This window comes from Chaetura pelagica, unplaced genomic scaffold (genome assembly GCF_000747805.2).
Source record: "Chaetura pelagica isolate M959 unplaced genomic scaffold, ChaPel_1.0 scaffold920, whole genome shotgun sequence".
NCBI classification, from domain to species: Eukaryota; Metazoa; Chordata; class Aves; order Apodiformes; family Apodidae; genus Chaetura; species Chaetura pelagica.
The window spans coordinates 199,438-217,465 of NW_009951914.1; the positions used below are offsets into that span (position 1 = coordinate 199,438).

Genomic DNA, 18,028 nt, shown 5'->3' on the forward strand with positions numbered 1-18,028 from the left:
CTTTCCCATGGTAAAATTCCCACAGGTAGCAGTGGAAATTTTACCTTAAGATCTGTGAAACTCTGCCATTCATGTGAAGGTTGCAGCCGACTCTTCTGTAGAGAACAAATAGCTACACACATCTTCATACTGCTCTGTGTTGTGTCCTACCTGGATAGCCTTCAATGGACTCTTTGGGGAGCAGGGAGTGAAGGAAGAAGGAAAATGTGGTCTCCCTCCCCAGATGCAGTTTGTTCACCACTTTGTCGAGCCTCCTTCCTATCCACCCACCTACACCCATGGCCCAGTCTCTCAACATGGGTTTCATCCAATGGTTATGTTTTGTTTTCTGCCATTCTGAAATGCTAAGTGGGTAATTTACAAAAATGCATCATTAAAAATGCACTGCTCAGCTCTTAGAGTTGGAGGCAATGGTTCTACTGCCAACATGTTGGGAATGAGCTTTCTGATCTAGAATAAGCCAGAAGTGACACAGGGCTTGGGCCAGCGTTCCTATAGCGAAGCATCAACAATTCAGACTTATCTGGCTGTTCTGCTACACTCAGCCGTAGGTTCCCTTAAAATAGAAGTCAGTTGGTGATGAGGTAGTTGCAGGAGCACTAGTTGAAAAAAAAAAATGGCATGGAAAATGTTTAAAGTTAGCTAATTTTAGCTAGTTGGAGGATGAGAATTTTTACCTTTTTGCATGTTTTTCTGTAGTTCTCACTGTTGGATTTCTCATACCACATGCAATCCAGAAAGCTAGGTGGCCTTCACCTGCATGATTGTCATGAAACTTCAGCCAGAGTGAGATATTTCTCTTTGGAAACAGTTGTCCTCATTGAAGCCAGGTGTATATGGTGGGATGATGCTTTGTGTGTTTGCTATGAACTGTGTATAAAAACTTCAGAGATCATGAGATGGAATAAAAAAGCAGAATCTTGCTTCCAAGTAATCATTAAAATCCTTGTTGTTTTTCTTCCAAAGAGGAGGCATCTCTCTGTTATTTTCTCTCTTATTTCATTGGCCAAACTATCCTGCATTTATTGTCAACAGGAAACACTGTTTTGTACTCCTCCTAAAAATTACCGCACAATTGTTTTGGTGCCAAAATGCTTCCATTTTTCACCTCACAGACAGCTGCAGAAGATAAATGTAACAATAGCAAAATGATGTCTTGCTCCTATGAAACTATGGAGATAATAATACTGTTTTTAATTATTTGGGACATACATTTCAGACGCTGCTGTTCAAAATCTTGGACTGTTAACGAAAGCATTGTAACATAATATTTATTAACACTTAAATTTAGTCATAAAATAAAAATAAAATGCACATTAGCACTTTAAATTAATAAATAATCAAGAATGAAAACAAAATATTTCCATGGCATGAAAGCAGAGTTTCAGGATTAAACAGCCATTATACCACAAGTGTGAACAAAGCCAAGCCCAGCCATGATGGGTCATCAAATTATCAGAACTCTCTTGCTATGACCAAGTGATAATGATGCTTCATCTTGGGTTTCTGTGATGAACCAATATACTGGCTTTTTTAGAGTTACTTCAGTTAGGAAGATAGCTCATAAATAGAATAATTTTCAGTTTTCAGAATATGTATTTAATAAAAATACAGATATATACAAAGTTCTTTTTCCTGGGATGAACAACAACAATAAATGAACAAGAGCAATAAATTTCAGTCAACAATGTGCTCAGAGGGCTCGAAGGACCACACTGACAATTGTTTCCTTTTCTAGTGTAGTTGACAAACAAATCCCTCCTCCCTCTGTTTTCACAAGTAGCAACACTTGAATCCCTGCAACTATGCAACTTGGCCCTGCTGCAACGTTCCAGCCACCACTACTCGAGGTTGCATTTGATTCCTCCATCCACTCAGCCTGGCAGAAAGGATGCCAAATCCAGCTATTGCTCCAAGTCTTCAGCTGTCTCTAGTTCACCTTCTAATGGCTGGCAGGCATAGACACTCTCCAGAGCAACAATTCCATCCCTGCAACTGCCTTTTCTTCCACTGAACCTGGCAAAACATCACTAGGTCTAGCAGTAGAAGTGCAGACATTCAAAACAGGTTCAGGCAGTTACATTTTATAGGCAGAGATGAAAAGAAAAACAATCAAGAGGTATGATATAATTACAGGTAATAAAACTATAAACAGTTTTAATACATTAATTTAATATTTGGCTTTCTCATCTGTGTGTACAAATCCACAGATGCCATTTGTTTGCACTTTAGGTTGGAAAAAAGTAATTTTTATGACTGATGCTTAAGAGTAGATACATGACACAGAATAAAAGGTATCAAATATTACCAAGGAAAACTTACATCCCTATGGAGTAAGCAGAAAGTATAAAATAAATACTCCAAGCATATTCCAAACCTTTAATTTGTTTAGGTATGAAAAAAACCTCTACTGGTGGAAAATATTTATATAAAAGCAGAGACAGCAAAATGTTATTGCTAATTTTAATATGCACCCAGTGTCCAACTTTCTGACTCCTTTCTGAATACCTGTGCTGAAATACTGAAGCCTTTGGAAAACACTTTGTTTTGGACAAGGTCCATAAAAGCTTGACTGCCACAATTGTCCTGCCTGAAACCCTCTCATGATGAAAGCAAGGTCTCCAGAGACAGCAGAGGGAAGATCACTCTAGTCTTAATTTCCAGAGGGGGAAGAAAGTCAACTAATGACAGTGTGACTAGTGAGCAGAGATTTGCCTTCATCTTCCCCAAGGAGATGTTTGCAGGAAGGGACAGCATGACACAGAAGATCTCTAACTCATGGCAGGAAGGGCTGCATGGGAGGGAACAAAGTTGGAGAGAAGTGGGTGAGACACAGGGCTTTGTTCCAGGGAAGGGCTGGAGATGAGGACAAGAGGAAGACTGCAGGAAGGAAGGATGGTTACATACTTCGGAGAGGCAACAGATGATCTTTAATTTAAAACTAGACCAAACCTTACTGCCAATAGAAAACTTGCAGAGGTTTGCTAGTTGCTGGTTTGAATGCAGTGAGCAAACATAACCCTCTGAGAATATCAGCCATTTTTATATCCAGAATGAGCTTGTGAAGCTTGTTTAGATTTGCTTAGTATAAGCTACCGCTCCAGAGAAGAAGTTCTGAGACTCCTTGGGAATTGGACACACCATTACTTTTTTCTTTTTTGTTTTTTTAGCTTGAAAAAGTACAAGAAAAAATGCTTTGGAATAAAGAAATACCAATAGCATTTAAAGGGTTGATTTTGAGCATCAAAGGGAGAGTTTATGTGTTTTTTTCTTGTTACAACAAATGCAAAGATGCCACAAAGCACTCCACCCCTTTTTTAAAGTGAGAGTTGGTGAATATTAAAATTGCCAGACCAAAAGCTGTTTATGCTGCCTACAGAAGACTGAGATGTTCCAAGTATGCTCCAAATCACTTATCAACAACAATATGCCTGCAATTAAATGTGGATATGAGGAAGTCTGAAAAGTTTGATGCAGTTTTTCAGAAAAACAAAACAAAACAACACACACGAAAACCCAACCAACAAACCTCCTGAGATATTATTTTGAAACAACTACATACATACGTGGTACTGCAGGGAATTATGTGTATGCATATTACAAATCATCTTGAATCACTGATTGGTGGGGCAGAAGCCTCTGAATGGCAGTAAGTAAGACAAAACAAAGAAAAATAATAAAGTAAGCCATGAAAGCCATGATTATCCTATGAAGTTGAGGGAGGTAATCCTATTTTGCCCATGTGGGATGGAAGGAATGTGCCCTACAGTGGATCTCACTATGTCCTTCAGAGTCCCCATGTTGCTTTTCTGCATAATTGTTGGTGTTGTACAAGTTGAGAAAAAAACACTATATTTTTCAGATGATCAAATGCCATTTTGCAGGTTATCATCTTGAAAATTAATTATTTAAGAATGTGTCCAATCAGAGGACACATCCTAAATTCCTTCAATGCAGGTAGTCATATTTTCACAAGCCCTGGATATATTTTTAAGATAACACAGTGTTAGCTTATTTTTCTAATAACAGTATAAAATTAATTTTGGACAATATTTGAAAAGACTGTGAAAAAAGCAAAAAAATGAAACTTTTGAAAAAAATTCATTTTCTCAAATAATGGCTATAAAATTCTATCTTGCCAGATATGCACTTCCAAGTGCTATTATAAACAGCATCACAGTGCCTGTTGCTAAGATGAATTCTCTGAAAAAAAGATCTCCATGATTACTTAGAAGGATCCCAATACTTTTTTACCACCCCACCTTAAAAGAAAAAAGTAAACTGATTCTTAAAATTTCAACAGAGAGCTCAAGTCAGCACTATATTTGTATAGAAATATCTCTCTGTAGATATCTATAAATTTATGTATATAAAAAATAAACCCCAGTCTTACTTACAGTGAAAATCTTGTAGTCATATAAGAATGAAGTGAGATTAAGCCCTTACTCGTAATGAGAATCAGATCATAAGAGGAAAGAAGGTGAAATCTGGAGGCTAGTTCCTACTCGAAAAACCACAACTGTGAGGAAGCCTGTAAGTTTCTCTATGAATCAGCCAAACATCTGATCTCTCGGTATAATTAACTGCCTGAAAATTAATGCATCTGGAATCTTTTTGTGGAATAGGACGTAGGGGAAAAAAACAGAGGCAACAAAGATAACAAAACTCAGGAGCTTTTGGTAGATAACTTCTATAAACTATAAACTTCTGTAAACTATTTCAGAATTCTGTGGTAAAAATCAGTGACTATTGAACAGAAAACAAAACAAAACAAAACAAGGTAAAAATTTTAGTACAAGCCAGTACTTTTTGATCTACACAAGTAAAGGAAAAAGAAATAGCAAAATTACTGAAACAGCAATATCACATTTTTTTGAAACAAAATTGCTGATGATTACAATGTTTTTATGATTTTTAGAGCAGACATAAGGACCAGCCGGAGTGTGGGCTTCCTGCAACGCACAGGAACGTGCATGTTTCTCCACAAACTGCTGAACAACAGGAAAAACAAATCAAAGCTGAGACACCATTTGTAAATGGCACAAATAAAGCAAAAACACAAGCCTGGTCAAAATCCCCTAGGCAAATTTATGTATTATAGCTTTATCTTCTGTAGAGTACTTAAAATCAATTTCATTAATTCAAAATATGAGAAAGACTTGGAGAGCTTTAGGTATTCCAACATCTTTCTGGTACACCTTGCAGGCAGATGTTAAAAATACCCACAGAAGGAAGCAGCCCTTTTATTACCAGTTAAATACTTCCAACTAAATTTAAGGGCCAGAGCTGCACCATCCCATTGATGAACTTTCCTCTAAAACCAAACGTTTGAGGAACTGGGCTCTTGTGTTTGTCCACGCCAGTCTACAGTGCGTATGTTCAAATGCTACTCGCAAACTGGGAGGACATTTTTCATCCTTCAGAAAAATTAAATACCTGGCTGTGAAGTGGCTATTCTTTGACTTTGGAACATAACATACTGTCTTAAGATGTCAAAATCAACTGATAGTTGCAATTGCTATATTATTATTTTTCTTTTAATCAGCAAGTCCCTTTTAAAGTGTTACAAAAATAGGAAAACTCACAGGGGTTCCTGCACCACCACTAGGACAGAGACCTAAGATTAGCATGTCTGTGGGACAAGGCGGATTGAGTTTCACAACCTAGCACCTCCACAGCAGCATGGAAGGAGGAAAGGGAGGCACAGAGCTTTGCAGTGAGAAAAATTACAACAGGAACAGGATGAAAACTAGTACCAAGGTTTTAGTGCACAAAAACTTGTTGAAATGTAACCCAATAAAACAAATTTGAGTGAAACATGCTGAGTTTGCAGGTAGGCTAAAGGAATTTATTTGGCACTTTTCACTTTTGTAACACAGCTGAAGGCTGGTCCCTCTTCAAGTGAAGCTGGCATTAGGCAGCAGTGCAGGTGGTAAGGACATTATAGGGTTTTGCTTGTGTGGAGAGAGGGCAGCCACAGCTCTTTTCTTGGCCTCCTTTATGAGCAGTGTTACTTCCTGAATGTGGTCCTGCCCCTAAAGCATAATCCAATCCACTTTTCATTCTTATAAAAGTGATTTTCTTTCAGTTCTTGTTTATATCTTTTTTAGATCAAAGAGACACTTGCTCTCTCCCACCATAGCACTTCAGTCTACAGCTAAGGTCCATTGATGTCTCTGACATTTTGATAACTTGCCTATTAGTTAGATTATAGGCCCAGAAGAGCTGTCTTTTCAGAGATTAAATTAAACCTTCCAATCAACATCTCTGACTGCAGGATTTTGGTCTGAATGTGCAAAGACCCAAGCTGAAATGGATGCAGGTAACTTACTCACCTTTGCATCCAGGTCCCCAGATACAGCTGCCAGTTTTCTCTTCCTACCACATCTCACCACAACTCCACTGATAACTAAACACTAGCTAGAGGCAGAAGTATTCTTAATGTGCTTCACTTTTCTGTGGCACAGAGCTAACAAACTCTTTACCTTTCCACAACTGGTATACAGCTGATGGAACAGCTATTGACTGGCAATGTGTGGTATGCCAACTGCTCCAGCGCAGCTGTCTGTGTCCTGTGACAGACTCAGAAAATTTACTGAAAAAGAAGAAACACCCCCTTCTCCATTGTGTTGACTATGAATAGATAAATGAGTTTGTCCAAGATGTTGTCCATCATCAATTACCAGTTTGAAATCTAAACCTAAAGAGCTACATGTGCTTCAAGGCTTCTCCGTCTGACCCAGGTCATTTACTCATTGCTGCCAAGCCACAGACCCAGTCACCAGTTTTCTGGTGACTCATATCCATGAATATCCCTGGCATGCAACATGTAATTACTAAATCCTGAAAATGAGCTTGGTCACAGTTTCACCAGGGGTGGGAGTCCTGCAGAAGGGTGTGTAAGAGACCAGAAGATCATGGGTAGCAGCACATGGACATGGGTAAGTAGGGGAGATTTTACTCCATCCCTTCCGTGGGACATAAGAAAAGCTATGACTTGTCTTGATTTTGTGTAGCTAGGCCAGCTGGGCAAGGAAAAGCAGCCTAGTGGGAAGCCAGAATCCCATTGGAAGGTGAGTGGGAAAAACAGTACCTTTACCAAAGTGGAGGTGTCCTACAGAAATGGTCCAGGTATGACAAACAGCTGTGTTACTTAGAGGGCATTATGGGATGGGATGTTAACATTGGTATCTCCAAGGCAGAGGTGTCACAACATGGATGCAACAGTTAGATAACATTATTAGCTTTCAGTGTTTATTAGTAAGATAAATCTTCATTAATTTAATGTAATTTTTAGGAGGAATTAAGTGCTAATCAGCTCATTCACCAGCCATACTCCTGATACTCTGGTTAGAAAATGTTATGGGGATGAAAGCAGGTTTGTCTGTTAAAGGACAAAGACAAAACTAGAATTTTTGTGTGTTATTTGTGTCAAAGAACTTCTGAAAGAAAAGCCAGTAATTTAATTTCATCAATACACATCCATCCCATTTCACAGCCAATATGTGTTTAGACACCTGCCCAGCAAAAAAAAAAAAAATAATAATAAAAAAATAAAAAATCCAAGTGGAATTAAGTGAAGCATGAAACCAGGGCTTGATAAATAACTAAAATATGAGGCACATTTTTTGTCAAGGGGATGGACAGGGAGGAGAAAAAGCCTAATTTTAAGAAGCATTGTCTGAGTCATCATGCAATTAAAGACTGTGGGCTGAGCTTGGGTTTGTTCCACCTGCTTTACACCAGTTCCAGTGCTGTTACACAGTTCAAAACCTACCTCAGCTGCCTATCAAATTATGCCTTCAGCACAAGGAAATTCCCAGGAGTCAATCTTTAAACGTTGCCTCCTGGGCTTTTGTGTAAGGAACATGGCAAATGAAAGGCAAACGTGGTTTGGGACATCCACAGAGTCCAACTAATCTTTCACTTCTGGGGTGGTACCCTGCGGCCACAGGCAGTGGGCGTTAAATTCGCTAGCCCATGGCTATTTTCATTTACACTAGCAACTGTTATCAGGTAGCACCAAAATACGGCACATGAATATAATGAGCCAAAGACCAACCACAGGAAGAAAGTAAGCTGCACTTTGTGCCTGCAGGTAAGATAAGTTCACTGTTCATGAATGCGAAACTAATAGACGGATTCTTTTCAAGCAAGTCTCTTCCTCAGATCTCAAGCAGATACACAAAAGGAGCTGAGTTTCGACTGAATACACTTAACTCATGCTGAGCTGCACAAGCACAACACTTGGGGAAGGGATGTGGAAAACTGAAGGAGACAGAAAACAAAAAGGAAAAGACTGATTCAACAGAATCCTTCCTAAAAATAAAGTTATGCTATGCAAAGACTGTGAAGGGTCTTGTTTCTGTATAAAGTTTACAAAAGCATAAGAAAACATTAGGAAGGAAGAAAACAAGGAGGGCAGTTCTGCCTGTCCACCTGAAGCACTTCCTTGCAAACCTAGATTAACATCTTATTGAAAGCCTTGAAACATGTGCCAGAAGCTGCACAATAGCATATGGTATTGTGAGGGCACAGCAAAAACCTCCAGTCCATAGGGCATCTCAGAAAGACTGCCAGTAAACCAGAAAGCCCCCTTAACCTCAAATTTTGCCTAAAGAACAAATTTTCATTGCCCTCCCTCACCCCACCAACAGGTATAGCAGAAATCAGAGTTTAAAAATTCCCAAAGCTCCACACTTGGGATCACAAAATGGTTTGGGTTGGAAGGGACCTTAAATATCATCTAGCTCCAAGCCCCCTGCATTTGCAGGGACACCTCCCACTAGATCAGGTTGCTCAGAGCCCCATCCAACCTGGCCTTGAAGACCTCCAGGGAGAGGGCATCCACAACATCCCTTCACTGACAGCAAGTACTGAACCATGTCTTTTAGAAGAGAATTGAAAGAGCTAGCTCCTACTACTGAAGTTTTTATCCAAATAATAACTGAGAAAGATATCTGGAGAAGAAAAACAAAACAAAACAGAACAAAGAAACAAGCGCAACTGTTATGAAAACTGTGTTCTAGTGTGCATCTTTTGTTGACAGTATAACACATACGAGCCTGTAACTTAATGATCATTACTACAGTCACTTTTGTTCATTTCTCACCAGATATTCCCAGTAGTTGATAATTCCTCATTCTAAAATACTAGTCACCACATTAACTGGTTGACATATATATTAGTAAACAGTCTGCAACTGCACAATTTATTCAGCTGCTTCATTTACCCTGTCAGTGGTGTGAATTCCTGCACCAGTTAGTTTAGATAAGAAAATACCAACAATCTGAACATATTGGAAGGGTATGTGCGCATGTGCATATAAAATATTTTAATGTATATATCCATACACGCACAGACACATACCTGAAAATACCTCACGGAAGTGTAGTGAGTTTTGGAGAAGACTTGGCACTACTGAAAGATTCATATAAATGAACCTGAAAACTGGTTGTCAAATAATGCAAACCAAGGCAAAGAACACCATACACTATATTAAATACCTTGAGCTTACTGAGTTGCTTGCTTGGACTTGTAGGAGAAACCTGAAAACTGAGATATATAGTTAGTATAAAACAGCATTTAGCAGTATGTGCTTTGACTCCTACTCCTGAATATTGTATTGTTTATGTTAATTATGACTTTTAATCATGGGTAATCTTCAAAGCAGTATAGGAAGATCTCAGAGAGAGAGGTTGCATACAAGGAATAGTCTGAGTACAGTCACAAATCAAGGCGTTGAGCAACAAAATAACCTTGGGCTGAACATGGCAGTGAGTCAGAGACAAGGCAGATTTCCTCCTAGGGGAAAGGGAGGGGAAGACCAAGGACTCCGGTGCAGCAACACAATCTGGAGAGAAGAGTTTTTATGACATGGAAAGAGAAAGATTTTGGAGATCTATGGGTGGCAGAGCAGGCATGTAAAACCATGCTTGAAATGACTGAAAATTCGGATTTTGTAACCTGCAAGTCTAAGTCATCCTCTGCAGGCTTCTATCCCTGACAGTTGAATGTAGGTAACATCTTAGACAAAACCAACTTCAACTTTTTAGGTGGAAGCCCAAAGACAACTTGAAAAGAACCTGAGTTTCTAGGAAATCAACATATAAAACATATTCAAGAAAAATGGAGAAACTCTCCTGGACTTCACTGATACAATGTCCCCCAGGCCTAATCACTATGGTCTTAGAAGAAAGGAAGAGAAAAATGCCATTGCAATTCCTTACACTAAGTACTGATAATTCAGAATCTTATACTCTCCATAAGTGGTATAAGCTCTCTCCTCTCCTAGTTTCCAACAAACAGATGAGAAAGAATTGGAGAAGTAATTATAATCTTGCAATCAAAAGGAAAAGCTATTGGCTGCTTACATTCCTCTACAGTTTGATTAAGGAGCAGAACAAAACTAGACCCTTATTAAAGAACAGATTGCAACTGGCCATTTGTTAAAATACAAGTCACTGCAAAGCAAATTCCTTGTCTGAACATGTGTCATCAATTATCACCATGCGTGACGATCATGGCTCTGCCCTGCTGCACTACGTTGTGAAGTTTTGCCACAACAGAGAGAGGACAGACAAAGAAATGGGATCCCTTTTGCCTCCTTTACTCTTAGAAGTCCTGCTTGTAGCTTGAGTCCATGGGAGTCCATGTTAAGTATCACCTCCTGCTTCTGCTGAATGTATGAATAAGAAGACAGTAGGGTGTGAATCAGAAGCACTAGACAAATTCCCTTCTCACATTTTGGAACAACAATCTGAGATAACCCCAGACTCAGAGCTGAATTTTACTCCACACTTACATTTTAATATCCTTCATCTGTTAAAAATGAAGTATACTACTACCTTTAATTTAAGCATTAAAGTACTGTTAGGTTACTCATTTGATTAATAATAACATAACATAGTTCACTTGGTGTCTAGGTCATCCTGAATTTTGGTGCTCTTGTTGTTTGCCATGAGTATCAGAAAACCTTCTACCATGTGGAAATGCTGCCTTTCCACATCCAGGAAATTTGGGGGTTTGGAGAAAGACACACAATAAAGAGTTACTGCTGTGATTCATCTTACATAGCGTAACTAATAGCCTTGTCCTGCAAGTTCTTAAGCAGAGGAGTCCTGGGGGTTTTCCATGGGAAGGACAACAAACCAATGAGGCTTTCCCATGAAGATCACCAGAAAACCATTATGTCCCTGCTTTGAGCTGGCATTGCCCCTCAGCTGGTTACTGAGGTTTGTAAAATTAGCTACTGATGATTTGGAGCAGTTAGGGCAGTCTCTGAAATCAACTCCCTTAACTGATACATTCCAAAGTGCAGAAAATAGTATAATTGTACAAGAGTTGGATTATTGTATTAATACAATGCATTTAGAGGTAACCACTTTCTGTTAAATACAACCCTGTAAAGAGGAAGAATGTCCACTTCACTTCTTGAGAAAATAATTAATTGCACTTTTAACATGAATTGCACAATTAACAGCCTCTGAAAATCCCTCATACTCTCATTTACATCATGGAAATGAATTAATCCTGTTATGACTAAAATAAATTAGCTGAAGAGAAGAGAATCAAAGACAAATTTATAGATCTATAACTTCACTTGACCAGATTAAGTAGCGTTTGGGAACAGGGTTCTCTATTATGACAAGGAATATTACTAATACACTACTTAGAAAGAACAAGTAGCAAAATAATATTTAAAAAATTGCCTGCTCACCAAAAAAAATTGTCCAAAAGAAGAAATAATTCCAATGAAGAAGAGAAGAATTGGGACAGGACTCAGTCAAAGTGACCACTTCAACCCATTTAAATTGAAACAATCTTTAGTTGTATATTTACTTCTGAGCTGCTGTGTTATCTTGGCACAAATATTCAAGAAAAGCAAATATTAAACTCCAGTGTTGGAGTTTAGGAATACTAACTATGACTAAAATACAAGCCTCAGCAGGGTCCAGCACTTAATTTATGCAATATTTGCACTTCCACATATGCCTTCAACAAGTCAGGTAACATATTAAGTAGACCTCCTCTGCACAAGGGCAAAACTTCAAATAAAAGTCTGAAATCTGTAGTCGATATGAATACTGTTACCTCAAGGTCCAACTCTCTCCCTTCTTTTGCAATTTGTATCACAGCAGTTTACTATGAAAGTCTTTGGGTCAGCAAGGAGAAATAATATCACAACAAGATGGTTTCCATTCTGCCTGCAGCCTGTTCATACAGGAAAAAATAATTTTTGCCTATATTTTAATTTGCTGCAAACCGAAGCAGCAAAATCATAGAATCATCAAATTATTACAGTTGTAAGGGACCTTAAAGATCATCAGATTCCAACCTTCCTGCTATGAGCAAGGACTCCTCACACTAGACCAGATCGTAAAAAGGCTCATCCAACCTGGGCTTGAACACCTTCAGGGAGGGGGCTTCCACAATCCCCCAGAGCAACCTATTCCAGCACCTTACTACCTTCATGGTGAAGAATTTCTTCCCAATATCTAAGCTAAATCTCCCCTCTTACAGTTTAAAACCATTCATCCTTGTCCTATCACTCCATGCACTTGTAAACAGTCCCTCCCCAGCTTTCCTGTAGCCCCTTCAGGTACTGGAAGGCCACTATAAACATAGAGGTACATCATGTGGGTAAAAATGTGTGTTAGAGCACACACACACACTGTTCATGGCACCGAGCATGATGTATGAAATTAAGACAAATATTTATTATTTAAATATTAGGTACAGTTACACTACTTGTTTTCCTTTGGATGTCACTTCAACAGCAAAATTATATAGATCATGTAAGTTCACATCATTTCATTGTTAATGTATATTTAGTTTTCACTTTCCAAAAATAAACAGTTCTAAAGTATTTGTATTTCACTGGTATGAAAAAGTATGCTATTATCATAGTAATAAATAAAAACCTACATGGCTGTCACAGAGATGTCACTTTTCTCTCTCACTTTCCCAGCAGAGCACAGTAGCTCTGCTAAATATAGTCAGATGACAAATTTTTATTACAAAAAAAATGCCAAATAAATCCATTCATCGTAGTGTTTTGTTTAAAAGCAGAACTACAACTCAAATGAAGACAACCTCTCAGAAAAAAACAGCCACTGTGTGAAACTCTGGCATTGTACCTCTTTGGCATTGTACCTTTCAAAATTTTGAGCTTTAGTAAATTATTTGTACTGTACATAAGCTAAAATAAACCATAAGGGAAAAGAACGAACTATAAGCAGAATGAAGTGTAACTTTAGTGCTTTACTGCCTTGATCTCGCAAACTTTTTTTTTAATCATTGCAGTTCTGCAAGTTTTTTTTACTCTTGCACATCCAAGAATTTCACGGAAGCCAAAGAAATTGCTGCCAGGAGAGCAATGCAAGACAATCAAGTACTGCAGAACTTGCTTACTTATTAGGATTTATGAAACTGCTTACATATCACCTTATTCACACAATCCTGCTCATATACTGCATTGACCTTCTGTCAATCTTTTAGTTCTAGTTTTGTAACTAACACAACCTGTTAATATAGTTCCAAACTCGCAATATAAGGAGATGTATAATTTATATTTTGTAGAGAAGTAAAGAAGAAAAGAAAGAAGTAGGTGATTTTTCTCAACAGGTGTCCCAATCTTCTTTACTGTGAGGACTCAGTGCCAGCATCTAACAGATCATAAACTAGGACAAAGAGAAGTTAATTACTATGTATAAACCTAGTTGGTTTTATGACTCATTTGTTTTCAGTGAGGTTTTCCTCATGCCAACTGTTGAAACAGTACAGTCATTGCATTTTTCACAACTAGTACAAATTCTGGAGCTCTGCTGCCATCAAAAATTACAACACCCATCCAAAGTTAAAACTTGAATACTTCTTTCCAGTTGTTGGAAGATACAGTTATATTACTGCAGTCTCTGTTTGTATGAGTATTTTATCTGATTAATGATTTTGACATGGATGCCCTTGAGTCAAAACTGTTGCAATATAATTGCTCTCTTCAGGGTGACAGAGAGCAGGGATTCCCAAGTACGGCCTGCAGAACTTTTGCAAGTGGATCAAAAAGGTACTTTATAAATTTTCACCATCCCAAGTCACATTTTGCTGCCTTCTCCCTAGGGCAATGTCCAACTCCTTATCTGACCCTGTCCAGGGAGAGTTTTGAAAGCTCTGCTTTAGGCTTGTTCCCATAATATGAGGAAGACATTCTGAACAGTGTAAACCCTTCATACAAAAGCTACACAGTAAAATGAGTCAATTTGTGAAGGACAGAAAGGAACCATTGTGGTCTCACTATATCCAGTGGCAACCTTGCAAATTCCCCCCACAAGAACTAACCCAAGGACAACAGCACCTACAGGACACCCATACACCCAAGGAAGGTTAGTCTCTTCTTAAAAAGGACCAGTGCTGTGCTTCACCAGCAGGCAGAGTGCCTGATTTCATTTGACTGTGCCACTACCTGCTATGGGGTTCTTGGAGGAGATGTCAGAGAGGCATCATTTGTCAGAGGATCTGGCACTTCTGATAAAGAAGATGTGGCACCAGCTGGCAAATGCATCTGTTTTCTCTTTGTGACACTAACATTCTGTTTATCTCTGCATTCATGCCGATGGCATTAAAAATACTTAAGGGAAAAGAGTTTGCACAAATGGAGAAGGAATCAAGAAAGTAACTGGAAATCATTCATTTCTCACAACTTTATTTTGTATAAGATGACCAGCTTGTATAGCTTTACATATTCCATTACCTTATTCCCATCCTTAAATTATTATTAAGTGTTTAAAAAACAATAGTTTATGTATTTTCCATGTTGCATTTTGTCTAGCAATGATGAAAGACCACAAGGAAGGGAGCAAAGACAATGAGTCTATCAGGTCCCATATTTGCAAGGTTTTATGCTATCAAAGTACAATTGTAAGCAAATTTTCTGCTGCTTTTGGCAGACTAGACATCTATCTGTAAAACATTTTCAGATGTAACTTTTTATTTATATATTAAGCAACTATCTAGAAAGAGAAAGCAATCATCAAAATAAAGTACAAACAATTAAAGTATTTTTCCAGAGGATGGTAGGACTTTCCCAGAAATTAAAGGGACTAAAAAATTCAGACACAACAAGCCTCAAATCAGAGCAAGAAGAAAACGAGAAGGAAAAAAAAAAAAAAAAAAAAAAAAAAAAAAAAAAAAAAGGGTGGTGGAGCTATCTAGCTATCTTATGGCTCAGTAAACACACTTTACCACCAAGGAATCCCTGTGATGCAAGGTGAGTCACTCATCAAGAGCACATTATAGACAAGTTGTGAAGGTTGCCACTCCATATTCTAGAAGGCCATTTGCAACCCAGTTAATTTCACTTACTGGCATAGAGCACACTCCTCACAAGTACAGAGGGTGGTAATCTGGTGAAAACTTTAAACCAGATTTATCACCAAGGAACCGTACTGTGGAATCTTACCTTACTAGGCAGTGCTAATGCAGTCTTTTAAGAAATGTTGCTGGACAAACATTTGCAAACATTCCTTTTGATTTTCCTTTATAAAGATCTCAAATAATGTTCATGAAAATGGATGATGAACTCATGACACTTCATGATGAAGGAAACCATTCCTCTCATTTTCCAAATAGGAAGGATGGGTACAACGAGGCATTAAAAGCATTGCACCAGTTTTTAACACACTCTGTGGTACAACCAGATGACTGAGAAAACCATGAGGAGGTTGCATGTTGGAAAAAGGGCAAAGGGCTAAACAGGTCTGAGTCCTCTGAAAAATTACATTTAAGTCAGTGGGCCAAATTAAACAGAATGGAACAGAAGAACAGAGGCCTCAGAAATCCTACACTCCTGCACTTTTCATAATAGGAAGCCAAGGACAGGAGGAAAAAAAAGTATCTATTTGTGCCTTTTAAGGCTAGAGCTTAATCCTTGAAAGACTTGGTATGGAGGAAAAGGAAAAGAGGTTTTCTGATTTCTTCTGTTCACAGAACTGGCTGGTTTTCCTGTGGCCACTGTACGTTTTTTAAAGGAACTCCTAAAAATATTTATGTTTTGAAAGAATGTGTTATACAGCTGAAACTGTTAGATCCAGTTGCTCCCACATCATGAGTAGCAGTGGTGATGTCAAGCTCTGAGGATCATGGTATTTAATATCGAGCACTCATCTTGCTGAGCATGTATTGTATCTTTGCTGGTCCATGACTTCCCAGGTCTCACACACCCTGTTGAAGACAACTTTCCAGGGCCGTGATTTTGCTAGGACCAAAAATCGCTGCAGAAACAAAATGTCCCCGATGGTCTTTTTATTGATGTAGCTGAAGAAAGCAAGACCTAAATGTAAAATCAGTGCTATAATACCTGTAATAATGCATACAGATGTAATGATAAATACCAAATGCATTTGGTACTGATCTGTAGTGAATGACACAGAGACCCTCTTCCAGAGGACAAGTCAGCTGTGCTACAAGGGGGTTCTAACGAGGAGTCAAGTCACCCTCACTGACTACACACAATGTGCTTCACACTGCAGTCCATGAAGGAAAACCAATCTGCAAGTAATGGCCATCTTAGATGCTGTCTGAAAGCAGAAGTAAAGAGGTTCACAAGGACATTAAACACGAAAGGCAAGCAGTTCTACTATGGGAGGAGACAGACCCCAATCGCATGTCACCCTTCTTATGCACAATGCAACTCTATTTCCACCCCAGTTGTTGAGGGGCATCACCCCTTACTGAATAATTAATTCCCCAATTCCAATCCTGCATTAACCCAAGGAGTTTTCCACCCAGTTAGAGCTCAGTTTTAAGCTTTGACTTTAACTGCTCCTTTCAGATCTAGCACTGGCACAACTGGCACCCACTTGTGAGGCAGCACCTCCTTCGCTAAGGGCAATACCTCCTGGACACTGCTCACCTGCACCCACAGTGGGATATCTGACTAAGGGATGATTAACACCCTAAAAAAGAGATAGGCTTCCACTTGAATGTAGCAGGGGTTTAAGGCAAACACTTAAGGGCAGTGACAACATCAGAGTAACCACCTGTATTAATGCATGCTAACTGGTATATTTCACAACCCTAAATAACAGGAGATAACACTTTGCCCGGGAACGCTGGCTAAATGAGGTATAAAGGGGTGGAAAATTAATTTAAATTAATTACCTTGAGGGGAGAAGACAAATGTTCAGTATGCAAAGTGAATTCTTGCCTCCCTGGCTTTGCACGACTTCCTTTGGCAGTGTTCTTGGTCCCTTCATACACCTTGATCTGGAGTAACACTGGTTCAAACTTATTCCAACTTAGCTTTCCCAGGAAATTCAGTGTGTTCCCATTTGTTGCATGTCTCAGTCTGTTGTCAAGCCTCTCTTTCCAGATTTATTTTGAGCACCATAATAATAAAATAAGAAAAAAAATGTCAAGAATGTCAGAAACAGAGCCATGAAAATTAACCCGTAGTAAAAAGGGAAAGTATGTGAGATGACTCTTTCATGAAGTGGTCATCCATTTGTCTGGCTCTGAGGACACTGACATTCTATGGACACAGATATTTTAACTGAGGAAGCAAAGTCTAGTTTATCTGTTATTTCTCTATCGATGGATATGTCATTTAGAACCTTGATTTTTGCAGAAAAATATCTGGTATCTCAAGTTTTCTTGACTATATTCTCATCTGAACATGGTCAATAACACCCTCCGAAGCAGTAAAAATGTCATAATTTCACCATAACTCACTACACCTGAATATATTTGCTTCTCAAGGTGACTACGTGTTCTCTATTTGGCAACACCAAAAGCAAATCCATCCTTTTACCTTTGCTTGCAGGGTTAGATGTATACTTTTCTTTGTAAAGGTGTATATAATACAGGCATAAGTAATAAAGCAGCAGAAATATTTACAGTGAGAAGTCTCTTTTTGTCCTTTACATGAGATTGATATTTCTATATTTATGTAGTTTACATAGATATATAGTGTTATATATATATACACTGTATACTATATATTTATATGCTATATATATTAATATATACTATA

General features: G+C 38.4%; 1 protein-coding gene across 1 annotated transcript in view; it reads right to left on the reverse strand.

Moving 5' to 3' along the window:
• MTAP (methylthioadenosine phosphorylase) overlaps positions 1-18,028 on the reverse strand; it is a 118,142-nt gene that overhangs the window by 73,123 nt on the left and 26,991 nt on the right. The window lies entirely within an intron of this gene.